Here is an 18,696-nt window from a genome sequence, read left to right as displayed (position 1 = left end):
ATCATCATGGAGAAGAGGATAATAGGGGGAGGGTTTAGTTCCGGTAAGGCGACGGAAGGCCGACCAGAACTTGGACGAGTTGATTGGTAGGGTTGCATTTAAACGGGTGCATGTCTGTCGCCAGTCCCGGCGTTTCTTAGCCGCGAGCAAATTACGAACGTGTCGCTGGAGTTGCCGGTGGCGGCGTAGTGTGTCCGGGTCACGCGTGCGGAGGAAGGCACGGTAGAGACGACGGGATTCACGGAGGAGGAGAACGGCCTGTGGGGGTAAGGGAGGACGGTGGGGTTGGATGGCGACAGTAGGAACGTGGGCCTCCACGGCCTCAGACAAGGTCTGCTGGAGAAAGGAGGCGGCATGGGTGACATCGTCAGGGTGGTGGTAGGTGAGAGGGTGGCTATCGACCTGGGTGGAAAGGGTATCCCGGTAGGCATTCCAGTCGGCTCGGGAATAGTCGTGGACATACTTAGGGGGAGGGTCAGTACGAGGGTCGGGGCGAGGGCGACGACCGTCTGAAACGGTGAGGAGGACAGGGAGATGGTCGCTACCAATAGGCTCCAGGACATCCACCGTTATGCGGCCAAGGAGGTTGGGGGAGGAGAGGATAACATCAGGAGTGGAGTTGGATTCAGGACGGGTATGCCGGGGGATGGGGACGAGGTCACCTTGAAGGGTGGAGAGGAACCGATGCCATCGCCGTAACTGGGCAGCGGAACGACTATGGATGTTGAGGTCGGCGGCGATCACGTAGGAGGAAAAGGTACGATCGACGTGGGAGAGGAAGTCGAAGGGAATAGGAGCGTTGGGGCGGACATAGATGGTGGCGCAGGTAACGGTAAGGCCGGGGAAGAAGAGACTAAGGATCAGGTGTTCGGTGGGGTCGGGAAGGAGAGGTTGGAGCCGAACAGGGATCTGGCGGTGGTGACCAATGGCAACTCCGCCACGCGCAATCGGGAGGGGATTATCGGAGCGGTGGAGGAGGTAGGGCGAAGTGTGGACTGTGTGTTGGGGTTGCAGGAAGGTTTCATTGAGGAGGAAGGCATCCACGCGGTGGGTGGCAAGGGTGTGCAGGAACAGGTTTTTGTTGGCAGGAAGGGAGCGTATGTTGTTGAAAAGGATACGTTGCTGTCGCGCCATGACTGGGATTTAAACGAGGGTGTCAAGACGGGAGAAGGTGAAATGGGCCTGGTTGTTGGAGTAGGTGGCGTACATCTTGAGTTGGAAGATGGAACGGGCAGCAAGGGAGATCTGCTGGAGGGTGTGAGGGCGCTGAAAGGGATGAACATTCTGGAGGACGATGGTGAGGAACCTGATGATGTCCTCAGCAGTGGGTGGGGGACGAAGGGAATTGCCAGGGAGGGTGGGGGCGTCCAGAGGACGGACAGGTACGGTGAGTTCAGGAGTGGTTGGAGGGGGTCGGGCTTTACACTTTTGGGAGTAGGTGGGATGAGGGAGATTGCAGGTATTACAGGAGGGAGGGGATTGGAGGTTAGGGCACTGCCGGAGGAAGTGCGCCTGCCGACAATGCGGGCAGGTGGGGGCCTCGCGGCACTCAGCTGTGGGGTGCGCATTATAGCGCAGACACCTCTGGCAGCGCAGGGATTGAGGAGGGGAACGGGAAGGGTCGACCTTGTACCGCTGGTGGAAGAGGAGGGCACCCTCCTTCAGGAGACGGTCAATGGAGGGGGCGTCCTCAGAGAAAACCCGCATAAGGCGGGTGGGGCCGGCCGAGTTGAAAATGCGGCGGACCGCCCGCACCTCCAGCGTGGGATGGGCCTGGAGCTCCGCCAACACCTCCTCCTCCGTGATCGACGGACTGAGCCGCGTGATCACGGCGGTGAGGGTCGGCGGGCGACGCGGGGGTTGGGGTTGGCGGGTAGGAGATGGAGAAGGAGCAGGGGTAAGGGAGGCGTTGGGACCAAAACGGGTGATGGGGAGACGGGAGAGGATGTCAGTATGGAGGGTTGGGCTAGGGGAGGAGATGAGAACAGAATCTCGGCGAGGAGTGAGGAGGGAGATGGGGGCACCAGGACAATGCTGGCGAAGGAAGAGGGTGAGGTTCCGGGCTTCAAGGAGAGAGGGATCAGGACGGGAGAGGAGGTAGCGGTAGGAGGAAGGGAGAGAGGAGGAGGATGAGGGGGCAGGGACAGGCGGGGAGACTTCCATGGCATCAAGGGTGGGGAAGGAGGACGAGGTGCAGCCTTTTTGGAAGCAGAGGAAGCAGGGGTGCCACCGGGGCGCTTGACGGCGGTGGAGGAGGTGTGGGGGATGGGAACAACGGGAATGTGGCGGGGAGGGGCAGGTCCCGGGGCCGGAGTCGGCGCCGGAGATGGTGACGGTGACGGTGAAGGCGACGATGACGATGACGGCGGCAGAGGCGGCGGTGATGGCGAAGGTGACGGGGAGAGCTGGGCGTGGGCAGTGGCCCGACGGGCCACCACCCGAGCTGGAGCTGCAGTGACAGGCTGGGGGAGTGGGGGGAAGGGATCAGAACGAGAGGAGCGGAAGGAAGAAGCGGGAGAGGGGGCGACAAAGATAGAGGGTGAAGGGACAGTGAGGAGAGGTGGAATGGAAGGAGGGAGGTGGGACTGGGCACACCAAGTTATAGTGGTGGAGGCGGCGGAAGGGGAGGTATAGACAATGGCGGTGGTGGTAGTAGTGACAGTGGTGGTGGGGGCGGACATGACGGGAGAGAGAAACAAGAACGAACAGAACGAAGAGGAGAGGACAGAAACTGGGGACAGACAAAGACGAAGACGGATGAAGACGAAGACGGCCGTAGACCAGGGTCAGGACGGCGGTGATGGTGGCGACTAGGCGGCACCGGATGGCGGCGGCGGCGGCGGCGGCGGCGGCGGCGGCGGCGGCGGCGGCGGCGGCGAGCACCGGCAGGCGGCGGGCACCGGCAGGCGGCGACCAGGCGGGGGCGGCGAGCCCCGGCAGGCGGCGACCAGGCGGAGGCGACGGGCGACGAGCCCCGGCAGGCGGCGGCGGCGGCGGCGGCGGCAAGGACCGGAAGGCGGCGACCAAGCGGCGGCGGCGGCAAACAGACGACACGGCAAGGATCTTCCACGTCGAAGGCGCACCCTGAGAGTAGCCCAGGCAGTGAAACTCTTCGATGAAGAAGAGAGGGAATCCAACCCTCGAATTGCTTGCAAGCTTTTTTTTTTTTTTTACTTTATTGTTATTTTAAAGCCTGGACAGCAGGCAGGCTGTCAGCAGCATACTACGCTGCTCTTCAGCCATAGAAGGTACAATCAGCAAAAACAGGAGAAAAACATAAAAGTTACAAAACGGTGGGCAATAAAACAGGAGACACAGAGAAACAAACCCGGAGCCGTTCACACTCGACGATAAGCCACACTGCAAACTGTTGAGACGACGCACAAACACTGAAGGAGACGATGGCACTGGTGAACGATGGAGTGTGACGGTAAACACTGAACACTAAACATGACGGCACACACGATACACTGATGGCGGTGATCTCCGGCGCGCGAATGTCCACTGAGCGTGTGCGAGTCCGGGGACCTGCCAAGAGGGCAACAGGGATGAGGAGGGGGAGAGGGGAGGAAAAGAGGATGCCATGGCTTAGGAGACGGGGACAGGAGGATAGGGACAGGGGAGGGGGGGGCCCGGGGGACGAGGGACGAGAAAAGGAGGAGGGAGGGAAAAGGGAGAGAAGGGAGGGAGGGTGCCCCGAGGAGCAAGCACAGGAGGAGGGTGGGAGGGTCAAAGTTGGTAGGAGGGGTAGATGGAGGGGAGGAGGGCATCATCAGGGAGGGGGAGCTGGCGGAAGCCACCTTGGGAGAGGGTAAGGAGGGAGGAGAGATGGAGACCGGGTGGGACGTGGGAGTACAGGCGTGGCAGCGGGCGGGGGTGGGAGAGGATCGGGGAGACGAGCGGGTGAGGAGGATCGAGTTTACGGGAGGTGTATAGGATGCGTATCCTTTCGAGGAAGAGGAGGAGGTGGGGGAAGGGGATAAGGTCATACAGGATCCGCGTGGGGGAAGGGAGACGGATGCGATAGGCAAGGCGGAGAGCATGGCGTTCAAGGATTTGGAGGGATTTATAAAAGGAAGGTGGGGCGGAGATCCAGGCGGGATGGGCGTAACAGAGGAGAGGGCGGATGAGGGACTTATAAATGTGGAGGATGGTGGAGGGGTCCAGACCCCACGTTCGGCCGGAAAGGAGCTTGAGGAGACGGAGTCGGGATCGTGCCTTGGCTTGGATTGTCTGGAGATGGGGAGTCCAGGAGAGGCGACGGTCGAGGGTGACGCCAAGGTACTTAAGGGTGGGGGTGAGAGCGATGGGACGGCCATAAACGGTGAGATAGAAATCAAGGAGGCGGAAGGAGGGAGTGGTTTTGCCTACAATGATCGCCTGGGTTTTGGAAGGATTGAACTTGAGCAACCACTGGTTGCACCAAGCGGTGAACCGGTCAAGATGGGATTGGAGAAGGTGTTGGGAGCGTCGCAGGGTGGGGGCAAGGGCAAGGAAGGCGGTGTCATCGGCAAACTGGAGAAGGTGGACGGGGGGTGACGGCGGCGGCATGTCCGCCGTATACAACAAGTACAGAAGGGGGGAGAGGACGGAGCCTTGGGGCACACCGGCGGAGGGGAAAAAGGTGTAGGAATCGGTGTTATGGATGGTGACATAGGAAGGACGGCGGGAGAGAAAGGAACCGATCAGACGAACGTAGTTAATGGGAAGGGCGAAGGTTTGGAGCTTGAAGAGGAGACCGGAATGCCATACGCGGTCATATGCGCGTTCGAGGTCAAGAGAGAGGAAGATTGCGGAGCGACGGGAATTGAGCTGTTCGGAAAGGAGATGAGTGAGGTGAAGGAGAAGATCGTCGGAAGAGAAGGACGGCCGAAAGCCACACTGGGTAACGGGGAGGAGGCGGTGCTGGCGGAGATGCTGGTGGATGCGGCGGGTGAGGATAGATTCCAGGACCTTGCTGAAGACCGAGGTAAGGCTGATGGGACGGTAGGAGGAGACGGCGGACGGCGGTTTGCCAGGTTTGAGGAACATGAGGATACGGGAGGTTTTCCACAGGTCGGGGTAGTAACCGGTGGACAGGACTACATTGTAGAGCCTGGCCAGGGTGGAGAGAAAAGAGACAGGAGCTTCACGAAGGTGACGGTAGGTGACACGATCGTGACCAGGAGCGGTGTTGCGTTTGGTGCGGAGTGTATTGATGAGATCCTGTGTGGTGATGGGGGCATTAAGGTCCGTGTGTGGAATGTTGTCCAAGTACTGGAAACCAGGAGCGAGGGGAGGGACAGAGGTATCAGTTCGATCGCGGATATCTGGGAAAAGCTTGCAAGCTATCACCGCTCGCTACTTATGCCACGAGACCGTCAACACGCCCTACGAGAATACGACACACTCTTCACATTTCGCGATTTACAAGCTCGGACATTCTGCAAAGAACCTACTTCTACTCTTACTTGGCCGCCATGATCTCGCTCAGCTATTTTGTGCGCTACCAGTGCTTCTTGCGTTCCGAAATGAGAGACCATTGCCTCAGGCGAGACTGTATGTAAACACCGCTTGCACCTCCGGCCGCTAGATGGCGGCCTGGGGCACATACAGTAGCATTCTACGGCGCAAGCAGACACGCCAAATAGCCACTGAAAGAGAAATACACAAGAGGGCATTCATAGGACTCTTGTGCTTTCTTTAAAACCGCCTCTCTCTTCGAAATTTTTCGCACAGCACTAGCTCATTCACCTCACTCTAACAGTGCGAACTCTTGTCGATATTTGGCCTCTTTCATGCATACTTCCTCTTTCGTTTCACTTTGCGTCTTACTTGATACCCGCCCTTGGAGCTGCTGACATACAATACTCGCAACAAATGTGTTTCTCTCTGTATCTCTTTTCGCCTATCACGAGTATTTCTTTTCCTCACATGGCAATTATGAAAACACCCACAGCTGAACAAACACTTCAATTCAGCGCCACGTCCATACTATCAATCATACACCAGTAATATCACAGCTACTTGCTCCACTAATACATTTCTTATGTCTACTGTTAAACAGATGAAGAATCAAAGTATACAACAAGTCTCTATGAACATCACTGTCAGGACATTTTACAGACCTACGCATACCATGCCAATCTGTATGCTTCAACTATGATGGCCCATGTGCTATGAATACAGAAATTTCTCATAAAATAACAAATAATTTTACAACTATACAACTACTCCGACAAGCTCCTTACTAAAATGCTACATGTTTAGCAATCCCCCCATCATCTCAGAATAATCCCAAGCAGTGCTTTCATCCCATGAGCACTTCTTTGCAAGCAAAACCACAAACTACTTTTTATACTAGCTTACTTGTCACAGTGAACAGGAAACTAATGCTAGTGCCTCAGTTTACTAAAAAGCTTTTTCCGCTTGCAACATATCAACTACCAACTTGAACCTCACACACACACACACACACACACACACATACAGAAAACTTAATTCCACAGAAATTTAGGAGTAACACTGGTTACCTCACATTTTCATACATACTCAAATAGCTACTTCTGTGCACTTCACACAATGTTCTCATCGTGTTCCACCAGAGAACACAGTTATCACTATGCATGGATTCTGGTAAAAGAGCATTAAAAAAACAAACAGCCTGATCAAAGTGATTATCTGCACATCCTCTGCCAATATCATGTCACTCTATACCCGAGGGAAACTAGAATGCAGGGAAAGGAGCTTTGTTGTGAGCACTGTCTTGGTATTTCATCATTTACTGACCAAAGTCTTCTCAAGCCAAGTATGCACCAGCTCTGTGTATGGCTGGGTCAATCAAGAGCCCCTATCAATTTTACTTAAAAGACAAGCAGCATCAACAACTCACAGGAGGCACTGAACATTTTTACCATTATCTGCACCACCTTCCACTGATTTACTGAAGAAGAAACTGCAAAGTCTGCCCAATTTTGTACACAAGTAATCTTGAAAACATTGGAGTCAACAGCAGATATATAGTTTCCAAGACTGTAGCTAGGAACAACCCTTCAATTTCAAGATTTATCTCTCACTGAGACACACCATACCCAAACTACACCTAGCAGGAAATTACTACTTACTTCATTTCTAGCTATTTATGTCATATTCAACAACTGTCTCTTTCTCACCTAAATCTTCTACACAACTGAGTACACTGTTATGAACAAACACATTATGGCAACAAGCCAGTGTCACTAATATCCACTCTATTGAAAACCATTTAAATACTCATCCTGCCCAACTAACCACCATCTTCGGCCCAAAGCTCACTCACATCATACCTACAAATCACAAACTTCTGTGGTAAAAATAATTTTGGGTTTCAAAACATAATCTACTAATCACATACCAGTATTTCTTACAAAGCCTATCATTCATCATTCACTTCAAAATATCAGTTTATATGCTGTTGTGCAACTGCAGTGCAAGTAAACACTCTCAAATCATCTAGAACTGAGGTACGGAAAGGGTTCACCAAGTGTTTCCAGGTAGTCCTGTAGCTCCCTCTCTGTCTTTACACAATCGTCTAACACACTGTACGCCATTTCAGGGCAAATGTACTTGTTTCATTATACTACGACACGGCCTATTACAATTTCAAATTTTAAAAAAACAAATATCTGCCTGATCCAACGTCATCCGCTACTCCACGCCCTTCATTCACACAACACAATCTACCTCTTGCTACTTACATTACGTTTTCACTTGTGATTATGGCTCAGCAATAGCCGAGCACTACGAAAAATACCTTATAGACTCATTTAATGTTCCCCTCCACGGAAATCTTTAGTAAAAGGCGAAAGATTTATTCGTTTTGAAGGGAAACCAGAGTGCCGATCAACGCCCTCACTTCAATACTTATGGCTGCTTCTCTATTACTTCTCCGCGAGAACGCGGAAAATTCTTTCCGTCTTGTCTACTTCTCTACCGTCAACAGACTTCCAGTGTCATGCAAGCACACACCCCAAGCTAACTGTCAACGCGGAAACACGTGTCTGCCAAATGTCGTCGCTATTACTCTTTAGTTAACTATTTTCATCATTTCTGTCACCATTCAAGCTGCTTCATTACCTCACCTGCCGACAGATGGCAGCACGCCTAATTCCTGTCGGCGACTCACCGTCCGACATACAACGTCCGACACACAACTGCCCGCACTGCTCTGCATCTAACACTAATCTCTCTCCTCCCTACCACATTCGTTCACTGAAAAAACTGACAACTAGACAGTTCTTTGTACGCAAAACTAGGCCACATCAGACGCAACGTGTATGTAGATGTATGGTGCAAGGGAAATATCCCCCTACTCCCACACATCTAATTAATACTAGTTGACAACAGAAATAAAATTTCTGTCGATAGTATTCGAACCAGTCTTATTCATTTGCCAATTTCATGCATTCCTTCTTGCAGATAACAGTGCCTTGCAAATCGCTCAATTCATGTTTGCTAGCCAAACGTGCTCCTCCTAAATGTTTCGTACATCATGCATTAGTGGTGATTATCAACACTGTGTTGTGTGTCAGCTTTTTATGGTCATCAATTGCACTCTTCTTGTGTTGCTCACTCAGTCTTGTAACTCAAAAGTACGTCGTTGTCATCCAAGCCTAGCACTTGGAGCAGGCCAAATCAAATGGCTCGTCCCCGTGACACTCGAGAAACTTCCACAAGGCTTTCATGACATGTCGCAATCAAAGTCCTTCCACAACCTGCAGCGACATTTCTGCAACGACGCGGGTCCCGATACCAAAGGTATGACTTACGCTTCTGATCTATATAATAAAACCACCACTCGGAAAGCGCTATTCCCTTCCCACATCCCTCAGAATGTGGTGAACGATCATCGATTACAACCAAGATGCGATGAATCTCGATCGCAAGCCTCACGCTCAGGGAGAGTGCCAGCACTCATCATCGTGGTTACGTCTACTCCAGCTTTGAACTAGAGAGAGTTGAAGACATACTACAGAAATGATCCTGTGAAGTATGATCTTGCTTGCAAGCTATATTTTTTTTTTTTTTTTTTTTACTTTATTGTTATTTTAAAACCTGTACAACTCAGGTAGGCTGGCAGCGGCACACTACGCCGCTCTTCAGCCATAGCGTTTTACAAGAGTATAAAACATGGTGAATGACAATGAACAAAGTGACGGGCAAAAGAGAGAGGTCACAGAGACATAAAAACACGGAGTCGTTGACATGTGACGATAACAACACTGAAAACACGTCGGCACGGCGCACAAAACACTGATGAGTCCGACGGCACAAGTGAACGTAGGAGTGGGACGGCGGACACCAAAAACACTATACGACGTCACACACACGAGACACAAAAGGCGACGATCTCCGGCGCGCGAATGTTCACTATACGTGTGCGAGTCCGGGGACCTGCCAAGAGAGGAGGAGGAGGAAGGGGAGTGGGAGAGCGAGAGGGGAGAGCAGAGATGCCACGGGCAGGGGAGATAGGGGGGAGGGAGGAAGGGGGAGAGGAAGCCCGGGGGAAGAGGGGGAAGGGAGGGGACAGGAAGATGGAAAAAGAAGGGAAGAGAAGAGAAGGGAGGGAGGGTGCCGAAAGGAAAGGACACGGGAAGTGGGGGGCGGGGCAGGGTCAAAGTTGATAGGAGGGGTAGATGGAGGGGACGAGGACATCATCAGGGAGAGGGAGCTGGCGGAAGCCACCTTGGGAGAGGGTATGGAGGGTGGAGAGATGGAGACCGGGTGTTACGTGGGAATACAGGCGCGGCAGCGGGCGGGGGTGGGAGAGGATCGGGGAAATGAGCGGGTGAGGAGGATCAAGTTTACGTGAGGTGTACAGGATACGTATCCTTTCAAGGAAAAGGAGGAGGTGGGGGAAGGGGATGAGATCATATTGCAAGCTATCACCGCTCGCTACTTATGCCACGAGACCGTCAACACGCCCTACGAGAATACGACACACTCTTCACATTTCGCGATTTACAAGCTCGGACATTCTGCAAAGAACCTACTTCTACTCTTACTTGGCCGCCATGATCTCGCTCAGCTATTTTGTGCGCTACCAGTGCTTCTTGCGTTCCGAAATGAGAGACCATTGCCTCAGGCGAGACTGTATGTAAACACCGCTTGCTCCTCCGGCCGCTAGATGGCGGCCTGGGGCACATACAGTAGCATTCTACGGCGCAAGCAGACACGCCAAATAGCCACTGAAAGAGAAACACACAAGAGGGCATTCATAGGACTCTTGTGCTTTCTTTAAAACCGCCTCTCTCTTCGAAATTTTTCGCACAGCACTAGCTCATTCACCTCACTCTAACAGTGCGAACTCTTGTCGATATTTGGCCTCTTTCATGCATACTTCCTCTTTCGTTTCACTTTGCGTCTTACTTGATACCCGCCCTTGGAGCTGCTGACATACAATACTCGCAACAAATGTGTTTCTCTCTGTATCTCTTTTCGCCTATCACGAGTATTGCTTTTCCTCACATGGCAATTATGAAAACACCCACAGCTGAACAAACACTTCAATTCAGCGCCACGTCCATACTATCAATCATACACCAGTAATTTCACAGCTACTTGCTCCACTAATACATTTCTTTTGTCTACTGTTAAACAGATGAAGAATCAAAGTATACAACAAGTCTCTATGAACATCACTGTCAGGACATTTTACAGACCTACGCATACCATGCCAATCTGTATGCTTCAACTATGATGGCCCATGTGCTATGAATACAGAAATTTCTCATAAAATAACAAATAATTTTACAACTATACAACTACTCCGACAAGCTCCTTACTAAAATGCTACATGTTTAGCAATCCCCCCATCATCTCAGAATAATCCCAAGCAGTGCTTTCATCCCATGAGCACTTCTTTGCAAGCAAAACCACAAACTACTTTTTATACTAGCTTCCTTGTCACAGTGAACAGGAAACTAATGCTAGTGCCTCAGTTTACTAAAAAGCTTTTTTCGCTTGCAACATATAAACTACCAACTTGAACCTCACACACACACACACACATACATACAGAAAACTTAATTCCACAGAAATTTAGGAGTAACAGTGGTTACCTCACATTTTCATACATACTCAAATAGCTACTTCTGTGCACTTCACACAATGTTCTCATCGTGTTCCACCAGAGAACACAGTTATCACTATGCTTGGATTCTGGTAAAAGAGCATTAAAAAAACAAACAGCCTGATCAAAGTGATTATCTGCACATCCTCTGCCAATATCATGTCACTCTATACCCGAGGGAAACTAGAATGCAGGGAAAGGAGCTTTGTTGTGAGCACTTATAAAGGCACATTTGCATGCCGAGCGTGAGTTTCCTCGGAAACGCGAGATATTAATTAAATAAATAATCAGTGACAAATAAATAAAGCCTATGGCACACAACTGCAGCGCTGTGTCGCTGATAAAACAAAAGTACATTTACGTTACTCGTATGTTTGATTAAAAAAAAAGAAGAGCTCACGTTGAAGTGGTGCGAGAAGAACGTATTTTAGTTTATTGTCTGGCACACCGCCATATTTCATGATATAGAAAATTACTGCGAGTTGCAACCATACTAGGCACTCGATTCTGTAAAGAATTTATATTTATAAAAGTAAGTAGGATTATGAACTGTAGGCTTATTCATTGAATATATCTGATTTAATTAACTGTGTAATTTTTTTGTTTAGTAGACAATCACCTCTGTACGACGTTTTGGCATGGCTGGCAAATTATTGTAATATTGAGATTTCGTTTATGAGTCCGCACCTACCGCAGCAGTCTCTGGAAACGATTTAATTACGAAGTCCGATTATTTCAGTTTTATTTCACGGTCAACTACGAGTAACATTGCCTTTACGAAAAAGCCATTGTCAAGCGTCTGATACCGAATAATCAAAACCTGACGACTCATAGGAGAGCCAATCATACAGATAAAAATAATTAATATTTTATTTTATTTTATTTTATTTTATTTATTTTATATTGGCGACTGCGTGTCGGACTTGTTATTTTGTCATTTGTTACATTGTTCTCTTTGTTTCATGTGAAAAATCAACCTTCTGGTCCTGGACTTGACTATATGAGAAATAAAAAAAATCAGAAGATATTTGCCAATTATAAAATTTTGCGGGAAGACGCAAAGAAGCTTCCAGCAAAATAAGGTAAGACGCAGCATCTTTGCATTGGCAGGCTTGACCAGACGTATAATTCAGTGTATGAGCTTTTCAGTAAAATTCTGTAGTGTTTCTTTTCCGCATAACAGTTTCAGTGATAAATTCCATTCTCAGTATTTTTCCTTAAACAATAACGTATGCAACAATACCAATACACGAGTGTACAATATGGCCGACTTCTGTACGATATCATGTAACATGGCCAGCAACCATTACCAATAATCTCAAATTCAGTTTATATTTTTAAATTAACAGACAGCCATTGTTGCTACGACCGATTCATACTCAACTGTATTTTATTTTAAAATCAGTGTCAAATATTTTCTTGAAACATATATCACGTGTGGCATGGTAATAACTAGAAAACAATACGCAAAAATGGAACAGCAAAGACGTACTATTCAGACGCAATCCGACTCGGACGAGAGACAAATGTTAGAAAATGACTTTACGACAGCAACCGGTAGTGACGATTCATCAAACATTGACGCGAGTGTTGACGAAAATTTTGACAATAGGCCTTCCACCACAAAAATTTCAAAGTCTCAATCAGAGCCCATGTTAATGCATGACGTCACGTCTAATGACGCGGCGGGGGCAGAGACCTTGCAAACGGTAAACATTGCCGACATGTTACAAATGCTAATGAAGCAAAACGCCGAAAACATGGCAACCTTACAGATGCAAAATGAACAGTTAAAGACACAAAATGACGGAATCAAATCTGATATCATAGCACTCAAGACAGCTAATGACACTTTATGTAAGCGTGTGGAACTTATAGACGCCACACTGACCAAACAGATGACTGAACTCAGTACGAAATTTTCCAAGCTTAATACGAGACAAGAAAAGACTACAAATGACGTAGCACTTTTACAGACACAATTAAAAAACCTTAATGTCACGTGTGAAGCTCTTACTGAACAAATTCAAACATATCCTTCAGTACACGACAACCTTGAAAAACGAATTACTGACGTGCAGAATAAATTTGACGATGTTGAACAACACCTGACTGACATCTTACAATCTGATGCCACAGTTCATTTTCAAAATATTAATAAAGAATTTCATGATTGGGTAGAGAACAAAGACAAACATTTTGATAGATGCATACGTGAAAATTTACCAACAATTGTGCACGACTCCGTAGCGGAATACATCACTAATAGCAAACAGCTGATTAGTGACGCAGTACAATCCGTCACTGCACCCATGAGACAATTCACCGATCAACCACAGTCTGAATGTAACGAAAATATTAGTCAAATTGTACAGTTCAGAAATCAATATACATTCGAGTATGACGCACACATACCGCACACAACATACACACAAGAACAAAACACACCACGACAACAACACATACCACAACGTGCAAACACAAACACAAGGTATTATCATGGTAAACCACAGCAAAATTATCGTAATTACTCGCCAGCTGAGCATTGCAGTAATTACAGTGGTACAAATCCATATCATAATGCAAAGGAAGAAGAAAGCTTAATGAAACACAGGCAATTTCAGATTTTTATCCCAGAAAAACGAACCATTCATCCGGTGATTTTTCTTAAATCTTTTAGTAACGCATTTCCACGCACTTGGAGTGACCGGAAAAAGATTTCATATATTGTCGGTTACATCCAAGGCGATGCAGCTGTCTGGGCATACAGTCAAGCTGACGTATGTACCACGTACAGTGAGTTTGAGCGTGCTTTTCTGAACAAATTCTGGTCGCAATCCGTCCAGGAGCGACTCAGAAGACAAATCTTAGAACCTGAAACTTTTAACAGTAAAAATGGTAACTTACGCAGATATTTTGAAAAATACTTGAACATGGGACATTTTTTAGACGAACCAGTCGCAACACGTGATATACTCCGAGCGTTGAAGGCCAAATTGCCTTTCAACATTAAGGAAAAACTACATATCCCGGATGACGATTCAGATTATTTTTTAACAGCTTTAGATTCGGTTGACATGTTACTTGAAGATCAGCGCTTCGCGCGGCAAAACAGCAGCCACAATGTTTACACTAGTGGTATGCAAAACATGCAGGCTTGCCAACACAATTCTGGCGCGCCCACAGTTGGATACGCGGTACAACAAAAACAGCAAACTCGCATGCCGTCTCAGTACGGAAATCAAAATCAACACGCGTATTCCAATACAAACAATAGTTACAACAGTAATAACATTTCATGCGGCAATCCATACAAAAGGCACCGCGGTAATAACTACAACGGTAACAACGGATACAAAGGTAATAACAAAAACACAAACAGAAATAGAAATAATAATAACTACGAGCCAAGACAGCATCAAGGTTGGACTCGTAACGATCAGTACTTTCATTCAAACTCTGCTTTACCACAGCAGCCACCAGGTCAAAATTGGAGCATACCTTACGACCGACAGGTAAGTTATAATGCGCAACAGCAACAACAACCGCAAAAGTTTGGAGATCATAATAGGCAATATCCGAATGTGAATATAATAGAAATGACACCTGATGCACAACCTCAATCTGTGTCAGTACCTAGTACAAATGCTAATCCAACAAACTAGAAACAGTCACTACTTTGCCCCAGGTCGTGGCTGAAGAATCCTTGGGGGGCGGCTTCAATGTTAATCAGTTATTTCACACCACACTTGAACAACAGAATAATGATATGCCGAGTAATTCTAAACAAAAACTACCTGTTTTATTTATAAGATACAACCACAATAACAATATATCAGATGAACTTTTACAAGACAGTACACAATGTCGTTTAAACACAAATGAAATTGTTTTAGCATCCACTACTGGTGTAGTAGGTGGGATTCCAACTACTATTATCCTAGATACAGGTGCAGCTGTGAGCGTTTTATCTTTTAATTTTTATAAAAAGATGTGTGAATTGGAACCTGTGCCTGAGTTTCCTGCCCAAAACTGTAAAATAACTACTGCACTAGGTAATAAGTCATGTAGGGTTACGAAGCAAGTTTTTGTAAACGTTAAAATAGGTAATGGAACCGTACAATGGCCATTCCTGGTTGTACAAAACCTTGTGACTAATTGCATATTAGGAATAGATATTATGAGCGAGAAGGACTGCATTATAGACTTCTCCAAAGGTAAATGTATTTTAAATGATAAAAGCAGGGTAATTATTATTGATTTGGACAGGAGAACTCTAAAGCATGACAAACACTGTACAGGGTACAAGGTTCAGTTAGTACTTGACAAAGACATTCAAGACATGCAAACACACTCATCTGACGCAGAGCTAATGGACTTGAAAACATTGCTTGATCATAAGATAAGTGAAGCTACAGCTCTCAGTGTACATGAACGTATAAAACTACAGGAAGTGTTATCCAAATATTTACAAGTTTTTACCAAACGATTAGGTGTTATCAACACGTATGTGTACAAGATTGAAGTTAAGCCTCACAAGATCTTCTACCATAAGACATATAACGTACCGTTATCTCAACGACCTGCTGTGTGGCAAGAACTAAAACAAATTACAACATAGATTATAAGTAGTATAGAAATTTTCATTTCAGCGTTCCAGTGACGCAGTTGAAGACAGAAGAACTTTTCTTTCAACGCCGCGGCTCCACCGAGAAGACTGAATATTAAAGTAAAATTTATGATTACGTAGCAGAGAATGACATGTTAATTTTTCACGGAACATTTGTTATTGTAGGTACCACTGACTTGGTATGACACCTGACGAACTGACAGACGTCATCTGTGAAGCGATCTTTTACTTTGAGAAATAGATTAGACGCACATCTCTCAACACGAAAAGCATCTATCAGTAGTCAAGGCCACACAGACACTCTACACACACGCACAAAACGCGAGGAATCGAACATTTTCTCTCTCTTACTATTTTGAATATTTATTGAGTAGTGAAAACGCCTGGTCTTGCCTACTGATGTAATGAATGTTGTGTCTAACCTATCTTAATTTCAGATGACATCACAAAAAACATCGATAAAATCCCAGCAAAACCGTTAAAGAGGACGTAAATATCTGCAATCCATGTAATCAAATGTGACACAATGTAATAATTTATAGTTATGTAATGATGATGTAAACATGTTTATGTGCAACTGTATTATGTTTATGCTAAGAAAATATATGACGTGTGTATGTATTATTACTTTTTTTTTTTTAACTGATGTATCATGTAAAAACTTGAACAAAACGAGTGCCAAAAAGACATTGCATAGTGAACCTCTGTTCACGGACATTAACGAACATTTAGGTGAGCTATATTCAGCAAAAAACTGAAAATGTGAAGTGAATAATTCGTGCATCGTCTAGTGACATTACTACAGTACCCAACTTCAAGATGTTAACTGGATTAAATGGACACAAAGTGCCTGTCCAGAAAACAACACGACGGGTGGAAGAGTTTTGGTTGGAACTTCAGGGAATGAAATGTTCTCGAAATGTGACGGACACGCTTACCTGGACTGTCCAAGGATCGATGCCAGCTATGTGCCGTCCGAGGTTCTGCAACCAAGCTTCCACGGAATGTAAAAAAAAAAAAAACGAACTGCACGTGGACCAATTACTCGACGGGTCACATCTGATCTGTAATAAACACTGCTTTTTGTCACAACGAACTGCATCACAACGACTATAATGGAAATAGGAAATGGACACGCTTATGTATTAATCACGTTGTTATACAACGATGTTACTGTGATCAAAAAACTTTACCACGACGATACTAACCTGTAAAAAATTATTGTGCAGCAGATGAATATGAACTGTGATAACGACACCATGTGTATAGGTCAACGCACCTGAAACAACAGAACATTTTTCGTTGAAGCATTTCATTGCAATGCTATGTAACTAAGAACATTCAACAATCTAAAGTTGTATTGTATTATAACAAATATTGTAATTTTAAAACTAAGTTACCTGTCATAGAATGTAGTCTTCATATGTAATCTTGGTGGAATATTTTCTTTGTGCAACGACTAAGAAATGCGCGCGCACACGAACAATATGAACTGCAATACTGTGCCGCGTGATCTAAATTTACGAAATAACGGCAGTGCCGTAGTTACACAGACGCTTCTGCGCATGCGCGCACTCTGTTTTGCCAACATAAGAACTTTTTCGGCGCACGCGCGTCATTCAAATTTTGTATATAATATACAGTATAATGTAAGTCATGTAAATAGTTGTAGATAACTTAGATTTTCTTGTGCCTTTAGGTGAATTGCTCGCCTGCAGGTGTGTCCTTTCGCTTCGCAATTCAGGGGGCAATATAAAGGCACATTTGCATGCCGAGCGTGAGTTTCCTCGGAAACGCGAGATATTAATTAAATAAATAATCAGTGACAAATAAATAAAGCCTATGGCACACAACTGCAGCGCTGTGTCGCTGATAAAACAAAAGTACATTTCCGTTACTCGTATGTTTGATTAAAAAAAAAAAAGAGCTCTCGTTGAAGTGGTGCGAGAAGAACGTATTTTAGTTTATTGTCTGGCACACCGCCATATTTCATGATATAGAAAATTACTGCGAGTTGCAACCATACTAGGCACTCGATTCTGTAAAGAATTTATATTTATAAAAGTAAGTAGGATTATGAACTGTAGGCTTATTCATTGAATATATCTGATTTAATTAACTGTGTAATTTTTTTGTTTAGTAGACAATCACCTCTGTACGACGTTTTGGCATGGCTGGCAAATTATTGTAATATTGAGATTTCGTTTATGAGTCCGCACCTACCGCAGCAGTCTTTGGAAACGATTTAATTACGAAGTCCGATTATTTCAGTTTTATTTCACGGTCAACTACGAGTAACATTGCCTTTACGAAAAAGCCATTGTCAAGCGTCTGATACCGGATAATCAAAACCTGACGACTCATAGGAGAGCCAATCATACAGATAAAAATAATTAATATTTTATTTTATTTTATTTTATTTATTTTATACACTGTGTTGGTATTTCATCATTTACTGACCAAAGTCTTCTCAAGCCAAGTATGCACCAGCTCTGTGTATGGCTGGGTCAATCAAGAGCCCCTATCAATTTTACTTAAAAGACAAGCAGCATCAACAACTCACAGGAGGCACTGAACATTTTTACCATTATCTGCACCACCTTCCACTGATTTACTGAAGAAGAAACTGCAAAGTCTGCCCAATTTTGTACACAAGTAATCTTGAAAACATTGGAGTCAACAGCAGATACATAGTTTCCAAGACTGTAGCTAGGAACAACCCTTCAATTTCAAGATTTATCTCTCACTGAGACACACCATACCCAAACTACACCTAGCAGGAAATTACTACTTACTTCATTTCTAGCTATTTATGTCATATTCAACAACTGTCTCTTTCTCACCTAAATCTTCTACACAACTGAGTACACTGTTATGAACAAACACATTATGGCAACAAGCCAGTGTCACTAATATCCACTCTATTGAAAACCATTTAAATACTCATCCTGCCCAACTAACCACCATCTTCGGCCCA

At 46.0% G+C, this 18,696-nt stretch overlaps 2 non-coding genes across 2 annotated transcripts; both read right to left on the bottom strand.

Annotated features, from left to right (window-relative positions):
* Positions 1 to 7,738: 7,738 nt before the first annotated feature.
* Positions 7,739 to 7,857, bottom strand: LOC124608672. The gene has a single exon (XR_006979279.1). It is a non-coding gene; the product is annotated as a U5 spliceosomal RNA (small nuclear RNA).
* A 953-nt stretch (positions 7,858 to 8,810) lies between these two features.
* On the bottom strand, positions 8,811 to 9,017 carry LOC124608536. Its single transcript, XR_006979163.1, has one exon. It is a non-coding gene; the product is annotated as a small nucleolar RNA U3 (small nucleolar RNA).
* Between the last annotated feature and the right edge of the window lie 9,679 nt (positions 9,018 to 18,696).

This window comes from Schistocerca americana, chromosome 3 (assembly GCF_021461395.2).
Source record: "Schistocerca americana isolate TAMUIC-IGC-003095 chromosome 3, iqSchAmer2.1, whole genome shotgun sequence".
NCBI lineage: Eukaryota > Metazoa > Arthropoda > Insecta > Orthoptera > Acrididae > Schistocerca > Schistocerca americana.
Note: the sequence above shows the minus strand (reverse complement) of the source record. Positions and strands in the feature narration are given on the sequence as shown.